Genomic DNA, 18,524 nt, shown 5'->3' with positions numbered 1-18,524 from the left:
TTAATTCATTGCCTTGAAATCCATGCCCGCATTCTGCCTCGAAATATGTGCCTACAGTCTCTCTCCTCCCACTATGGCAGAAAAATGGCTTTTTAAATAACTTTACTAGGTGGATTACCCATGGAGTCGGTTGGTGTAATGGCAAGTAAGGCATATGGTTGAGAAGAGGTCAGGGGATCAAATCCTGCCCCTTCATATATAGTTTTATACACCAAAATGACACATTGATGGGGGTTGGGTCTGCATTGGGCGGCCCTCCCTTAAACCCCGCATTCTATATTATCGGTGTTTTTCCCAAAATCGACGATCGACATTATTGTTGGCGCATGTATCGGCACGATGACTGGTGGTTGCGTCGATATATATATATCACCGATCGGCAATTGTGGAGGTATTGGCGCCTTTATCGGGATTTCGCCGATTTATATATATCGTCGATTTGTTATCGCACATGTATATCGGTGCGAGGCGATAGGGTGTGGGTCAAGTCCACCGTCGGTGGCCCGCCCAGCCCCATACACAATGTTTTAACAATATCTATATATATATATATATATATATATATATATATATATATATATATATATATATATGCGGAGGTTGTGGAGGGTTTGGTGGAGGTTATGGCCGCTGCCCTGAGATACATATATATATGGATTTCTATTTGTTAAAGGGGCGATTGCGATTTGTTTTATGACCATTTAATAACCATAATGGTTATAACCATCTTTTTAAAAATGATTTTGTCTCTTATGCAAGTTTAGGAGACAAATGAAAGAACGCCAAGTGTCAATGGCTGATGGGCTACCATGTGGGTCCCACCTGCTTACTGGGATGCCATGTGGCACATTGTGGGCCCCACTTTCCCCTATCATATCAAACTTTGAATAGCTCTATCTTTCGCATACGAGCTCGGTTTGATGAACCATTCGCACCTCCACGATCAGGACGACGAGTTCTTCGATCTGGTCTTGGGTTGAAGTCATTATGAGTGCTTTGATTTTTTAGCCCTCTTTGTCTTGTGTCTCTCTCTGAAGCCACCTGGATCAATCCTCCCCACTGAGGAGCTTTTGGTCCTCCAAATCCATGAAAAAATAATCTACAACTTTCTCTGTACCCTGTCTGCATCACAAGCATCCTGAAAAGGTCTTGCTTCCATCTCCTTCACCTTTGTTCTTTGGAGCCTTAAACGATGAATCAACACCTACTACTTCTGCAACTTGTAGTACATTGTTTTGAAAATTACATGCTTTGAATGACATGACCAACTAATGACCCAACGTCCCATACTCACAACGAGTTTATAACACATACTTGGTGGTCAAGTTTACAACAAGATGGACGTAATACTCCAGCTATGACAACAAGGCCACATATCATTGTTTCTTCAAAAAGTGATGGAAAACACATCATCACTGCAACATATGATTTACATACATAAGGCCAAACACTATTGTTTCGACAAGTGATGGAAACATAACATCACTTTAAGAGTCTAACATACAACTCCAAATATGACTCAAACATGACCAGACATCATTATTACTGACCAAGGGATGGAAAACACATCATCACTTTTACACTTTAAAATGCAACAAATGGTTTACAAAAGAATGACCATGAAACGACAACATGTCTAGAAACCATTTTTTACTTATCAATGTGAATGGGTCACCTCCTTGTGGCGGTTTTTCTTGTCGAACAACTGCTCTTCCTAGTCCACACACCGACGCTTTGTCTTTAAGGCGCTGCTCTGGATGGAGCCTCCAACAAGTGGCTCTTTGATGGCCATTTCTGTCGCAATGACTGTAGTAGGCTTTCTTCCTCCATACTTAACAAGTGTCTTTTCATGTTGTTGAGAGGGTCTTTCATGCCTCATGAGTGCTGCCATTCTTTTCCAACACTTGGAAAAGGTATGGTTAGGTAAACCACAAAAAGTACATATTTTTTGATGCCTTGTTCTTTGTTCACTACTAAAAACATGATCATAATCAAAATGAACATTCGAAGATCAAAAATGGTTATACCTTCCCTTGTCTTCTCTGATGTCAGTATGGAGATGAGAGTTTGCCTCAGCTCTCTCCCTGCAATGGAAACTGCCATGGGATGATGGGGATGTTTTCCCATCATTCTCTTTCCTCGATGATGTCTCAATCGAATCTAACACCTTCGAGCACTCTCCTTTAGTGTATCTCGAGCCTGCAAATGGATGTTCATGCACAACCTCCAAAGGTGGAGTTATGCCTTGGTTATTAGCACCAAGTTCTTCTTTCTCCTCGTGCCTCATTCTTGTAAGGAGCCTCATGTTTGTCCCTGTAATTGGGATCTCCAAATCTCTAATGAACATCATACTATGAGAAGATGAAATCGAAAGGAAATCAACATCTTTTACCTTCCCTTTCGATTTGGAAAGAACTGATGAGGGTTTCTCATCATCCGTCATTGGTGGTTCGCTAAATGTCTCAGCGCATTCCCCAACTTCTTTCCTGACATACCCAAGTCCTGCCTGACGGGGTAATTCCTCTACTTTGATGGGATTGACAATGCCTTTGCCATTAACGCCCAAGCCTTTTCCTTCATACCCCATTCTCTTCAACAGTTTGGAGCCAATTCTTGTGGTATGATTTTCAAACACAGTGAAATCATCATCAGGAAACATACATGAAGATGGGGAACTACTTTTTACCTCACATAGGTCATGCTGTAGCTTTTCCAAGGCCTCATCCTTTGCTTGCAACTGTCACAGCAAACTTTGTTTTTCCTCTTTCTCTTCATGTAGAAGTGTCTTCAATTCATCGTTCTTTGTTTGAAGATTATGTTTGTTTTCCTTCAATTCTTCCATGGCCTCTTCTGTGACTTTCAACTAAAGCTGCAATCGCTTCTTTTCCTCTCTCTCTTTCTATAGAGTTTCATACAGGATTTCCACTTTCTTGGAAATGTTAAGCATGGTCTTATACATTGCTCTTTCATCCTCTGTCATTGTTCACACTGCAATTCACATCAACGCAAAGACCACTCTGATACCACTTGATCCAGGTCTAGGTGTGACGAAGGACCCTTGTAAGACCTTTTACTTTTGTGATGTGTTAAATTGCATTTTAAAAGAACATTAATGAATACATCTGCATGCGGAAAAGAAGAGGAACAAGACAATCATCAACACATGAAAACATAAGCCGTTGATAACGGAGTTCGTCCAGGAGGGACTACGTCTCCAGGCCCCGATGTCAAGATGGTGTAGGCCACTGCATTAAGTGCTGTCAATAATGGTGATGTACACACGAGATGATGTCGTTATTGTACAAGGAAAAATTCCCTCACGTGGGAGTGGCTCTAAGAGATGTTCCACAACTAGAACTCTCAATCAAAAGACTCTTGTCAGTATGGCACAAAAACATGCATGGTGAGCATCCCACAAACATGGCACAAAACCTATCTCAATGCAAAACACAAGCATGATGACAACAAGAGTATACCAGCAACATACAACAAGGGATCTCAAATAATAACATGATGAGTTATGACAACAAGTACATCACATAGAAGATTCCGTATCAAATCAAGCAAGGAATCATGACAACATGTAATAAACAAGATCCTGCATCAACATCAATCGAGGATCTATGCAACATAATGCAAAAAGAAGAAGTAAATGCACACATCATATACCTCACAACCAAATGCCATCTAAAGAAGTGGATGTCACACTGTTGAAGTTGCTCGGACCATCGATCTCAAGGCATCGATCATATGAAGATGGCTGCTCGCACATGAATGTGGACATCTAAATTGTCACTTAGAAAAATGACTAGAAGAAGAAATGAGAGAATAAGAAATCTTAAGACACCATCAGATTTTTGGTGTCAAGTAGTGCTGAATCTACTGTCCAAAATCTGAATTCTGAGAAGTTGAGAATTCTGGGCTCAAGGAATCTTTTAGATTCCCCAAGATTCCTCAAAGATTCTATTCCATGGATGGACTGGAAATATAAAACTCATATGGTGAATCTGATCTCGCCATTACGATCCCTGCGGAAAACCATGAAAAACAAGTATAAACTTGACTATATTCTGAAATGTCAAGATTTTACCCCCTTGGGAAAATTTCATGGCTCATGGTTCCGCTCCCTGTTTTTGCTGAAATCATGGTTCCACGTGAAATCTGGAAATGGCCAAAAAATGCAGACCTTTGATGAAGAAATGAACAACACCATTGCGTTCATGGCGATGAGAGGTGTAAAAACCATATAAAATTTGTCAAATTTTGACAAAGTGAGAATTTTGCCCTCCTACAAAAATCATGGTTCCTGCATTAAATTATTAATTAATTCACCACCTCAAAATCCGTTCCCGGATTCTACCTCGAAATCTGTGCCTGCAGTCTCTCTCCTTCTGCTATGGCAGAAAAATGACTATTTAAATAACTTTACTGGGTTGATTACCCAAGGAGTCAGTTGGTGTAATGGCAAGTAACGCATATGGTTGAGGAGAGGTGAGGGGATCAAATCTCTCCCCTCCATATATAGTTTTATAAACCAAAATGACGCATTGATCGGGGTTGATTCTGCATTGGGCGGCCTGCCCCTTAAACCCCGCATTCTACATTATCGGCATTTTTCCCAAAATCAGCGATCGGCATTATTGTTGGCGCATGTATCGGCACAATGACTGGTGGTTGCGCCGATATATATATCAGCGATCGGCAATTGTGGTGGTATTGACACCTTTATCCGGATTTTGCCGATTTATATATATTTGCAATTTGTTATCGCACATGTATATCGGCGCAAGGCGATAGGGTGTGGGTCGGGTCCACCGTCGGTGGCCCGCCCAGCCCCATATACAATGTTTTAACAATATATATATATATATATATATATATATATATATATATATATATATATATATATATATATGCAGAGGTTGTGGAGGGTTTGGCGAAGGTTATGGTTGCCCGATCCCGAATATTATATTGTTGCAATTTGTTTGTTTAAATGGTTCGGTGGGGGTTATAGCCGCCGACCCGAAAATACATATATATATATATATATATGGATTTGTTTTGTTAGAGGGGCGATTTCGATTTGTTTTATGACCATTTAATAACCATAATGGTTATAACCATATTTTTAAAAATGATTTTGTCTCTTATGCAGGTTTAGGAGACAAATGAAAGAATGCCAAGTTTCAATGGCTGATGGGCGGCCATGTGGGTCCCAACTGCTTACTGGGATGCCATGTGGCACACTATGGGCCCCACTTTCCCCTATCATATCAAACTTTGAAGAGCTCTATCTTTCGCATACAAGCTCGGTTTGATGAACCGTTCACACCTCCACGATCAAGACAATGAGTTCTTCAATCTGGTCCTAGGTCGAAGTCATTCTGAGCACTTTTATTTTTGAGTCCTCTTTGTCTTGTGTCTCTCTCTGGAGTCACCTGGATCATGCAGATTAGTACGTTACATAAAATCATACAACAAGAATAAGTTTTAATTTTAACGCCAAAATAAGTTAATACTCCAAATGTTCAATAAATCCGTCTTCCAAGTTCGCTTCCAAAGTCTACCAATGTGTTGTGCTGAGAGCACTTGATGATCCAGGTGGATCTTCAGATACAATGGCCTGAAAAAGATTCAAAATCAAAGTGCTCATAATGAAGTCAACCAGGACCAGAGCGTATATCTCATTGTCCTGATTCCAACAACGCGAATGGCACTTCAATCCGAGTCCGGATGATGAAGTTATCGCTAAAAGAAGGTTGCTTTGTTCCCTGGGATAATGAGGCATTTTCCTTTAAAAATGGACTTTTAAACCTAAAAGGAAAAATCAAAATCGGCACATCCAAAGGGGAAGACTTAAGGAGCGCAGCGGAACCCCGATCAGCGATCCTTGATTGGATCGGATCGGCGATTGGAGGGCGATCAGGTTAGTGAAATCAGTGTCGATGATATCGGGGTAATCGACATCGGCGATCAGGGGTGTGATTGGTCAACACCGATATTGGTGATCGATGGTCATCAAAGTTCCCCGATATATAGGGCCTTGGGCCTCTGTGACTTGCGATTGCGATATCGAGCTCGGACCCAATAAGAATATAAGCTCGAATTAATAAATTTGAAATCTGGGTAAATGGTTTTTTGCCGGATTTTAGTGTTTTTTCGGGGTTTTTGGTATTTTATCACTACAATGATAAAGAGGCTATTTTTAAGGGTCGGTTATGCCCACCGATCCTTCTACTCCACCAGCCTCTATTTTGAACCAGACAGCCCCGATTTAAGCAGCTTTTGTCCTAAATGACACATATAAAGCCCAACGATTGGAAAAAGGACAGGGGAGAGGATTCCTCAGCACGTTGTTCGAGGCAAGGAGCTTCCAGGAGGCCGATAATGCATTTTGTCTATTTTGGACAAGTATTAGATGTTTTGAGCCCCTTTCAATGCCACGGACGCATTGGTGATGCCCACTTCTCCATCTTAGGCCTCCATTTTATGGCCATATTTCATAACAAAGGTATAAGCCTCTAGTATTTAGCTGATGAGTGTAATTCTCTTCTTTTCATGCCATTTAATATAAGAAGGCCTCCCCTGTTGGGTTGTGTTATATTCTTTCACAGGGGTTTGAGGTGTACCCATAACCCCACTTTATGAGGTCCGGGGCAGCGCCCCGGAAAATTTTGGTTTTGGACCCTATGTTAGGTTGGGTGAACCCACCTATGGTTTTATGCATCATTTTCGCACATGTTTTTTGGACGTGGTGGTTTTTCGGTCCATGGTTTTGGACGCGATGGTTTTTGGTCCATGGAATTGGATGCTTCGACATGTATAAATATGTATTGTAACATTGAAAGGAACATAATGAAAAAATCAAGCTGGTAGTCCCAGTTTTGGGATCTAGGGGAAAATCTCTGTGTATATGTATTTTATGTGTTATTCTCTCGCATTGTTTATTTTCTGTGTCTTAGAATTCGTATGCAGGTAATTTTTTGTACGAAGTTAAAACCTACATTTGGTATCAGAGCTATTTTGGCTTCAAGGGGATGCCTTTGTTGCTGAGGGGTTTTGCTCGAGCCTGTGGTAGACCCTATTCAATGGGAGATCTGCGAGATCGATTTTGGTGGTGAAAGAATATGGCGAGCAGTGGAAAGATAGAGATTGAGAAATTTAATGGTCAGAGTTTTGAGTTGTGGAAACTCAAGATGGAGGATCTGTTGGTGGATAAAGATCAGTGGATCGTAGTAGATCCCGGTACTAAACCAACGGGAGTGTCCGATGAAGAATGGAAGAAGTTGTATCGGAAGGAAAAGAGCACAATATGATTGTGTGTCTCAGATTTAGTATTGTTGAATGTATCAAGGGAAGGTACGGTGAAGGATTTGTGGGATAAGTTAGGGACTTTGTACCAATCTAAGTCTCTGGTGAATAAATTGTTCCTGCGGAAAAAGCTGTATAACTTGAGGATGAAAGATGGAGACTCGGTGACAGAGCATCTGAACGCATTTAATACTGTGGTAAGTTAGTTAGCATCTGTTGATATTAAAATTTCAGATGATGATAAGTGCGTTAGTTTGTTGTGTTCTCTACCAGATTCGTGGGATAGTCTAGTTATTTCAATAGGTAGCAATGCAACTGCCTTGCAGTTTGATGAAATAGTCTCATCCTTGCTAACGGAGGAGATGAGACGAAAAAATATGGAGAGCTAGAATGGTGATGCCTTGTCTATATGAGGATGGTCCCAGAACAAAAACAAAAATAAGTCATCGAGTGGGATATCTAAATCTAGAGGGAGATATAAATCTCTAGGAAAACCTGTAAAGGTGGTGTGCCATAAATGTGGAAAGGAAGGCCACTTCAAAATGGACTGTAAATCTAAAGCTCCTGACAAAGGAAAGGGATCTGATGAGGCTCCTTCTGTAGAGGCAAAAACCACCTTAGATGAAGGCGGGGATGTGTACTTGGCTTCTTTAAGTACACATGTAGATCATGAGGCATGGTTGATTGACTCAAGTGCATCCTTTCACTTCACTCCCCATAGAGAGTGGTTCTACGAGTATGAGAAATATGATGGTGGTGATGTCTTCTTGGGGGATGACAGGAAGACTAGAATCGTTGGTCGCGGAAAAGTAAAGTTGAAGTTACAAGGTGGAAGGGTTAGAATGCTTCCAGGTGTTCTACATATTCCTGCATTAGCCAGAAATTTGATTTCTGTAAGCAAGCTGGATGATGCAGGTGTAAAAACAATGTTCGAGAAGGATACCTGCAAAATGGTTCAGGGAGCACTGGTATTGATGCGGGGAGTTTGGATTGGAGCTCTGTACAAGCTGCAAGGTAGCATTTTTATTGATGGGTGCAATAGTTCTGTGGTTCCTGAAAGTGGAGCAGAAAATCTAGTGGTCTTTGGAGAGAAGACCATGGTGAAAGGCTTGGACATATTGGAGAAAAGGGCCTTTGAATACTTCATGGTAAAGGTATGGTAGAAGGTATGAGTAATAGCTCTTTGGATTTTGATTTCTGTGAAAATTGTGTATATGGGAAGCAGAATCGAGTGAGTTTCCCATCTGGTGGTAAGAGGGTGAAACAAATATTAGAGCTTGTGCACAGTGATGTGTTTGGGTCTTTGAATGTTCCATCACTAGGTAAGTCTGTGTACTATGTATCATTTATAGATGACTTCTCAAGGAATACATGGATATATTTCCTTAAGAAGAAATCTGAAGTCTTTGACAGGTTTAAAGAATTTAAGGCTCTGGTGGAAAACCAGACAAAGAAGAAGATAAAGGTGCTGAGAATAGATAATGGTGGAGAGTTTTGCAATAAGGAATTTGAAGAATTATGTAAGAAGTGTGGTATATCACGGCAGAAGACTACTCCATATACACCCCAACAAAATGGAGTTGCAGAAAGAATGAACAAGATGTTGATGGAAAGGGCAAGAAGCATGCTCAGTGGTGCTGGGTTAGGACCGAAATTCTGGGCAGAGGCGGTGGATACTGCATGTTACCTGGTCAACAGGTCACCTTCATCAGCGTTGGAGGATAAGACTCCACAAGAGGTATGGACTGGTAAGAAACCCTCTCTTTCACATCTAAGGGTATTTGGATGTGATGCATATGTACATGTTCCAAAGGTGAAAAGAACCAAGTTGGACAGTAAATCTGAAAAGTGCATCTTTATTGGGTATAAGGATGGTTTAAAGGGTTATAAGATTTGGAACCTAGTAACAAGGAAGGTTGTGTATAGCCGAGATGTGGTGTTTAGAGAGGTGAAGGATGTTATTAAACATGAAGTCCAACCAAAGGAACCTGAGAAGATAGAGTTTGAGCTAAAGGAGGAAGAATTAGACTCTACAGCAGACGAGGAATCAGAAGAAGAAGAGCCACAAACTCCGACTGTGAGAAGATCAGTTCAAGAAAGAAGGCAGCCTAAAAGGTATATTCCATCTGCTTTCTATTCAAACTTTTCTTTGTCTGTTACTGATGATGATCCCAGAACTGTGAGGGAAGCAGTGGATTCAGAGGATGGAAAACTTTGGAAAGAGGCCATGGTTGATGAAATGGCATCTTCGCACAAAAATGAGGCTTGGGATCTGGTGGAGTTGTCGGCTGGAAGGAAACCCATTGGCAGCAAATGGGTGTTCAAAAAGAAGACAAATGTAGAAGGAAAAGTGGAGAAATACAAATCTCGGTTGGTAGCAAAAGGTTATTCCTAGGTACCTGGAATTGATTTTGGTGATATTTTTTCTCCTGTTGCCAAGGTAACTTCTATTAGATTACTTTTATCTGTTTCTGCTACTTTTGATTTTCAGGTAGAACAGATGGATGTGAAGACAGCATTTCTTCACGAGGATCTGGAAGAGGAAATCTACATGAAGCAACCTGAAGGCTTTGCAGTGAAGGGTAAGAAAGAACTGGTATGCAAGTTAAAGAAGTCTTTGTATGGGTTAAAACAGTCACCAAGGATGTGGTATCAGAAATTTGATACATTTATACGGGGACTTGGCTTCACCAGAAGCAAAGCAGATCACTGTGTGTATTTTAAATTAATTGGTGACCGTGCTATTTATCTGGTCTTGTATGTGGATGATATGTTGTTGGTTGGAAATGACAAAGAAATTATCTAGGATTTCAGGACCCAATTGTCCTCAAAATTCAACATGAAAGATCTTGGTGCTGCAAACTATATTTTTGGCATGGAAATTAAAAGAGATCGAACAAAGAGGAAGCTCTGGTTAAACTAGAGGAAGTATGTCAAGACAATATTGCAAAGGTTTAATATGCAGGATAGTAAACCGGTGAAGGTTCCTATTCCTGTAGGTGTGAGGTTATCTGCTAAACAGTGTCCCAAGACACAAGAAGAGGAAGAGGACATGTCCCATGTTCCATATGCAAGTGCAGTCGGTAGCCTGATGTATGCAATGGTCTGTACTAGACCAGACATTGCACATGCAGTGGGAGTATTAAGCAGGTTTATGTCAAAACCAGGGAAGGAGCACTGGAAAGTAGTGAAACAAGTTTTCAAGTATTTGCGTGGCACTAGTGATTATGGTTTGTGCTACCAAGGAAGACAAGGATTGCACAGAGTGTTGGATATTCATGGCTTTGTTGATGCAGACTGGGCTAGAGATCTGGATCAGAGAATATCTACAAGTTGGTATGTGTTTAACCTATTTGGAGGTGCAGTCAGTTGGATGAGTAAGAAACAATCTGTAATGGCACTATCAACTACAGAGGCAGAATACATGGCAGCCACTCATGCAAGCAAGGAAGCAGTTTGGTTGTAGAGATTGTGTTCAAGTATGGGGTTAGTATAGGAAGCTATAAGGATAGACTGTGATAGCTAAAGTGCAATTTTCTTGGCAAAGAACCCTGCATACCATTCAAAGACAAAGCACATTGATGTTCAGTATCACTTTGTGAGGGATATGATAGAAGACAAAAGGGTGTTGCTGGTAAAGGTGGACACTTTGAAGAATATTGTAGATGCATTGACAAAATCTGTGAGCTCTGAGAATTTCTCTTAGTGTAGAGAGACAATGGGCATTTCAAGGCTAGAAAAATGACTAAGCTCTCCTGTGGCCCCCTGTGGAAACAAAACAAGTGGGAGAGTGTTGGGTTGTGTTATATGCTTTCCACGACTAGCCCACATAGTTAACCAAGGGTTAGAGGGGGGGAGGTCACAGGGGTTTGAGGTGCACCCGTAACCCCACTTTATGGGGTCCGGGGCAGCGCCCCAGAAAATTTTGGTTTTGGACCCTATGTTAGGTTGGGCGAACCCACCTATGGTTTTGTGCATGATTTTCACACATATTTTTTGGACGCGATGGTTTTTCGGTCCATGGTTTTGAACACGATGGTTTTTGGTCCATGGTATTGGATGCTTTAGCATGTATAAATATGTATTGTAACATTGAAAGGAACATAATGAAAAAAATTAAGCTAGTAGTCTCGGTTTTGGGATCCATGGGAAATCTCTGTGTATATGTGTTTTATGTGTTATGCTCTCGCATTGTTTATTTTCTGTGTCTCAGAATTCGTATGCAGGTAATTTTTTATACGGGGTTAAAACCTACATCCCCATTGTTCGAGCAGGGCCCGGAGACGTAGTCTGAGTTGGACGAACTCTGTTATCAAGTCTTTGTGTCTTCCTTCATGTTTTTATGAGTTTCTTCTTCTTCTGTTCTTGTGTGCATGTTAAATTTCAGTGTCAAGATGCAATTTTCACATGTGATTCTTTTCATACATCTATAAGTGAAAGCATCCATGGATCAAGTGGTATTAGAGCAAGGCTTTTTATATGTAAACTGCATGTTTGTATGCTAACAAGAAACAGGTTTCAAAGAGGTGAAGGGGAACTAGAACCTTTCGATCCAGAAGTAGGATGTGCACCTTGAAGGAGAAACATGGCAGAAGACGAGGCTCATCTTGAAGAGGAGCATAATTTCAGAAATACCTTCTATTCAATGGCAAAGAATATTAGTCAGCTGGTTTTAAGGCTGGAGAAAGCAGAAGAGAGAAACCCAGAAGGATAGGTTCAGCACATGGGAATTGTGGAGAAGAACCCCCTCCTTCTCCTTCTAGGAGTGAAGGTTCTCCTTCCTCTCACCACCATAATCATATAAATTCAAAGGATGCATCTAAGAAACCCTTATTTAAATTAGATGTTAAATTTGATCTTCCTATGTTTAATGCTGAAAGTAATGTAGAGAAGCTTAATAATTGGATTAGGCAGATTGAGGTCTACTACAGGATTCAGCAGATCATGGAGGACGAAGTAAAGATCCAACTGGCCTCTCTACAGCTGAGCAGCACCGCTCTCGTTTGGTGGGAGAGCAAATTGAAGAGCAGTAAGAATGTAGGTAAACTCTTTTCCTCATGGCCTGATTTTATTTCTTCGTTAAAGGAACAGTTTTATCCCTTAGGATACAAGCAAAAAGCTTTGATGAATTGGCAATATTTAAGGCAAGGCAAAGGGCATGATGTTTAAAATTTTACAGAAGAATTTAGAAAGCAAGCACTGAATTTGGGTATTGCACTTGATGCACCTGAAGTTGTAACTAAGTATATTGGCTCATTGCATAGTTATATTAGACATTCATTGTTGTTGTTTGAACCAACCACTATTGATTCAGCTAGCGTAAAAGCAATTCATATTGAGAACAGGGGCAAAAATGAAAGAGATGATCAGTCCAGAAAGCCACCGTTCAAACCTCCCAATGGAAAATCCAAAGTGAAATGGAAAGGGAAGGAGAAGAAAACAGCAGCAGCCAAAGAAGGAGAGCGGCCTTATTGCAATCACTGCAAGAAGGAAGGCCATGATGATGATCACTGTTGGAAGCAGCACCCAGAAAAGCGTCCAAAGAAGTATGGAGGAAAAGGGAAGCAGAAGACAATGGCAGCAGCGCAGCAAGACCTTGGATCAGATTTGGGAGATGAAGCGTTGATCACAGCAGCAGGAACAAAAGGTACTCTTACACCTCATGTTAATTCTAAATCGCATGAAGGCACCAGTTCTATAAATGAGTCCCTTTCTAATGACCAAAAAAGAATTGAACTATTTCATATCAGAGTTGTTGTAAATCACACTAAAGTTGAAACTTTGTTTGATACTAGCTCCCAAGCAAACTTAATTGCAGAATCCCTAGTAAAAAAAATCGGCTTAGAAACAAAACCACACCTGAGACCTTACCCGCTGGGATGGATACATGATAAAGCAAAACTGGATGTAACACAACAGTGTAAAGTCAAATTTGTGATCGCTTCTAAGCTAATAGACGAAGTAGAAATGGATGTAATACCATTGGATATATGTGGCATGGTGTTAGGGAGCCCACATCTATATGATAGAAAGGTAGTGTTTTTCCGTCATGAAAACAAATACCATATCACAAAAGATGAGGTAGAATATATAGTAAGGGCTCATCAAAATAAAATCAATGCCAGCCTTGTAAGTGCTAGACAAATGAAAAGACTGGTGAATTCCAGTAAAGGATGCATGCTTATGGTTGTAAGGGAAAAAGAGGCAAAATTCATTGATGCTTTCCAGGGCTGCGATCAGGAACATAAAAAGGAATGAGCTGAGTTAATTTCTAATTATGATGAGCTATTTCAGGAACGGAAGGGATTACCTTCGAAGAGGGAAATCCAACATGAAATCCATCTGCAGCATGATGCTCCTCCGCCAAATATTGGCATGTACAGGATGTCGACTATTGAGATGGAAGAAATCAAGAAACAAGTGCAAGAATTGCTGGACCAAGGGGTCATCAGGCTGAGCACCTCTCCATGTGTCTCATCAATTGTCTTAGTCCCAAAGAAAGATGACACCTAGAGGATGTGCGTGGATTACCGTGCGCTAAACAAGATCACGGTGAAAAATCACTATCCCCTTCCTCGCATAGATGATTTATTGGATCAATTAAAGAATGTTGTTTATTTCACCAAGTTGGATTTGCACAGCGGCTACCACCAGGTCCAAATCGCAGAGCAGGATGTGTGGAAAACCGCCTTCAAGACCAAACAGGGGTTGTTTGAATGGATGGTGATGCCACTCAGGCTTTGCAACGCTCCAACCACATTTATGAGGGTTATGAATGATCTCTTTCGGCCTTTCATTGATGAATTTGTTCTTGTATATTTAGATGATATATTTTTATTTAGTAAGAGCTAGGCTGAGCATGTGTGTCATGTAAAGAAAGTGCTTGATGTATTGAAAAAAGGAAAAATCTTTGTAAAATTGTCAAAGTGTGAGTTTGGGAAAACCTCTTTGGGTTACCTAGGTCACATTGTTGGCCACGTTCAGTTAAAAATTGATCCCTCTAATGTTGAAACAATTTTAAATTGACCTAAGCCTACTAGTGTAACCGAGGTCTGTAGCTTTTTGGGTGCATTCCAGTATTGGAGGAGATTTATTGCTAATTTCTCTGTTATTGCGGCACCTTTGCACACATTGACAAGTGTAAAACAGGTCTTCCAATGGGGAGGAAGATAGAAAAAGTCCTTCGAAACATTGAAGGAAAAGATCATTACCACACCGATCTTAGCCTTACCCGATCTCCAACAACCATTCAAGATCGAAACCAATGCCAGCAGTTATGCCATGGGAGTTGTACTGATGCAGCAAAAGAAGCCAATTTTTTACCATTCTGAGAATTTTTCTCAAGTTGTGATAAACTATCCCACTTATGACAAGGAGCTTTATGCCTTGGTGCAGAGTGTGAAAAAGAGGAAACACTACCTGATGGGAAAGGATACCATCATCTATACAGATCATCAGTCGTTGCAGTACCTTCAGTCGCAGACCAAGTTGCAACAATCTCGTCATTTCAAGTGGATGGGTTTTCTTCAACAATTTCATTTGGTAATAAAGTATAAGAAGGGCACTAGCAATAAAGTGGTCGATATGATATGGGTTTTGAAAGTTATGCTGAACAATATGCTAACGATGATGACTTTAAGGAGGTTTATGCAAAACTAACCCATGGTTCACAGGTGGAAAACTATCACTTGCAGGGGAAACTGTTGTATCACCTTGGTAAATTGTATATTACCACAGGGGAAAGAGTACATGTAATTTGAGAGGCCCACGCCTCTCTTGTGTCTGGACACTTTGGTGTCGAAAAGACTTTATGTCATGTACAAAGATTTTGTTTTTAGCAAGATGTGTATTCTTATGCCTTGTAAAAAGCAGATTACTACAGAGCAGACTGCTTCTCTTTTCTTTCAGCATGTTTGGGTCACTTTGGATTACCCACATTGATTGTGTCAGATCGGGACTCTCGCTTTCTTGGGGAGTTTTGGACCAGTTTGTGGAGGATGATGGACACCAAATTGAAAAGAAACACGGCATTTCACCCGCAGACTGACGGAAAGACAGGGGTTGTAAACCATACCGTGGTACAATTATTACGAGGCTATTGTGGGAAACATCCCAAGTTATGGGATGAACATCTCCCATATGTACAACATTCCTACAACCGAGCAGTGCATTCATCTACACAACGTTCACCATTTAAGACATGTTTTGGTTACCTACCAAAGGACCCTTTTGATATGGTCTTTGGAATGGAAGATGGGTCCAGTGGACGTAATGATAAGGACAAAGCTTAGTAGGTCATTCAGCGAATCCAATTGATTCACCAATCAATGCAAGAGCAGTTGGAGAAAATTCAAGCCCATTACAAGGCTCGACATGATAAACATCGAGTCGACCATCAATTCCAAGTGGGTGACAAAGTGTGGTTCCACATCAGCAAAGAAAGGATGAAGGGAGAAGGAAAGAAGTTGCGACCAATACGGTATGGACCATTTACCATTTTGGAGAAGATTGGGAACAATGCCTTTTGTCTTGACTTGCCAGTATATATGCAGATGTACTTAGTAGTGAATGTGGAGAACCTAAAGCTTTATGAACCACCTTCAATCATGGACACTGATGAGGTGGGCACAGTTCCTACAGTTGATGATTTTGCACCAGAATATCTCGATGAGTTGCCTGAAGACATCATCCTTGACAGAAGGATTAGGACTTCACGACGAGGAGATGTCGAATACCTTCAAGTTGGTTTCAAGGGAATGCACCCCAGCAAGTCCAGATGGTTGGAGAAGGAAAAGGTGAGGGAACATTTTCCTCACTTGCTAATTGACTAATGAAAAGCTTTTGGCTGTCCAAAATCTCCTCAATGGGTAGGATTGATCCAGGCAGATCTTCAGATACAATGGCATGAAAAATCTCCAAAATCAAAGTGCTTAGAATGAAGTCGACCCAAGACCAGAGCGTAGATCTCATCCTCCTGATTCCAATGGCACGAACAACACTTCAATCCGAGTCCGGATGATGAAGTATCGCGGAAAGAAGGTTGCTTTGTTCCCTAGGGTAATGAGGCAATTTCCTTTAAAAATGGACTTTTAAACCTAAAAGGCAAAATCACAATCGAAACATCCAAAGAGGCAGACTTAAGGAGTGCAGCGGAACCCCGATCAGTAATCTCTAATTAGATCAGATCGGTGATCGAAGGGCGATCAAGTCAGTGAAATCAGTGTCGGCAATATCGGGGTAATCGGCATCGGTGATCAGGGGTGCGATCGGCCAACTCCGATATCGGCGATCGGTGATCGTCAAAGTTCCTCGATATACAGGGCCTTAGGCCTCCATGACTTGCGATTGAGATATCGGGCTTGGACCCAATAAGAATATAAGCCTGATTTAATCAATTTGAAATCCAGGTAAATGGTTTTTCCCAGATTTTAGTTTTTTTTTTGGGTTTTGGTATTTTATCGCTACAATGATAAAGAGGTTATTTTTAAGGGTCGGTTATGCCCACCGATCCTTCTACTCCACCGGCCTCTATTTTGAACCAGACAGCCCCGATTTAAGCAGCTTTTGTCCTAAATGACACATATAAAGCCCAGCGATTGGAAAAAGGATGGGGGAGAGGATTTCTCAGCATGTTGTTCGAGGTAGGGAGCTTCCAGGAGGCTGATAGTTCATTTTGTCTATTTTGGACAAGTTTTAGATGTTTTCATCCCCTTTCAATGCCACAGATGCATTGGTGATTCCCACTTCTCCATATGAGGCCTCCATTTTACGGCCATATTTCAGAACAGAGGTATAAGCCTCTAGTATTCAGTTGATGATTGTAATTCTCTTCTTTTCATGCCATTTAATATAAGAATGCCTCCCCATTGTTCGAGCAGTGCTCAGAGACGTAGTAAGAAATGAGGTGTTTGATAAAAAACTGAATTTAAAATCAAACTAAGTATGAAAAATCAAAAATCTCAAACTTGAACACCTTTATGAAGATCCTGTTGTCACCAGGTTTCACAAGTTAGTCCATAAAAAGAAATTGCAATAAAAATAACTTCCTAAGTCTATCTCTAAATTATCCTCCCTGGCAATGGCTCCAAAATGTTGGGTCTAAAATGCGGATGCAAATTAGAGTTCCATTTACTATCAAACTGAGAAATTAAAACTTTGGGGATCATCCAATATATATGGACTTAGAGACAAACTAAACTAAGCTAGGTGAAGAAATGCCAAAGCTCCCTTACAGGAGGTCTTTCATTGGGATCTCCAACACTTATTTAGTCATTTAACAAAATGAAATCTAAAGACATTGTGACAAGTGTAAGAAATATTAAAGCTCCCTTACAGGAGACTGTTCATTAATATTTCTAATCATCTTAATCAACAAACTATTTAAACTAATGAAATCAAACAAATCAGATTCATTGAAAGAAACATTAATACTTTCTTACGAAAGGTCATTCGTTAATATTTCAAACATATGAACCTAATGAAATTTACAAACAAACATAAAATGAAATCTTACCAAAACAAAAGTGTACTTGCTAAACAATGGGGGCCATTCCAAGGATTCACAAGCACATCAAAAGAGAAGTCAAATGTAGAAGATCAAAGAAGCTCCATTTTATTTATCATCAATTGCAAATTGAAATTACAAGTTCTACATCCCAAGAGGTTCTAAAATCTCCATTACAGTGATTCCAAATTCTAACTTCTCATTACAACTTATAAGATCCTAAGGTTCTAAATTCTAACTTCTCAATTCTAAATTCTAAATTCCAAAGTTACAAATGAAGGAGATAACACTCCTATTTATACAAAAGTTATGATAACAAACTCATAAATGTGGATCCAGTATTCCCTCTTCAAATCCACATATCTCTCAACCAATGGTGACACATAACCCTATCATCCATTATCTTCTCCATGAGGTCCATGATCTTATCCATGAGGTCCACGATCTCCTCAAATTCGAATTTGAACATAGAGTGCCACATAAGGGTGCCTTATAAGCTTCCTTTGCACCTACACATGTCAACAAACTCATTATAATTGTTAGGTATAAGTATATGGATATTATTTTCTAAAGTTTAACCATAAATTCTCTTAAAAATACTAAGAATTAATAATATTTTGGAAAACACAATGGTAACCCATTTAATGATGAAAGTGAAGCTGATGTGGTGGCATGGTGGTGGAATAGAGGTGAGAAAATGTGTGAATGG

This window comes from Pinus tabuliformis, chromosome 7 (assembly GCF_031772625.1).
Source record: "Pinus tabuliformis cultivar Carrire ecotype Pingquan chromosome 7, CPIR1, whole genome shotgun sequence".
In the NCBI taxonomy this organism is placed as follows: domain Eukaryota; kingdom Viridiplantae; phylum Streptophyta; class Pinopsida; order Pinales; family Pinaceae; genus Pinus; species Pinus tabuliformis.
Note: the sequence above shows the minus strand (reverse complement) of the source record.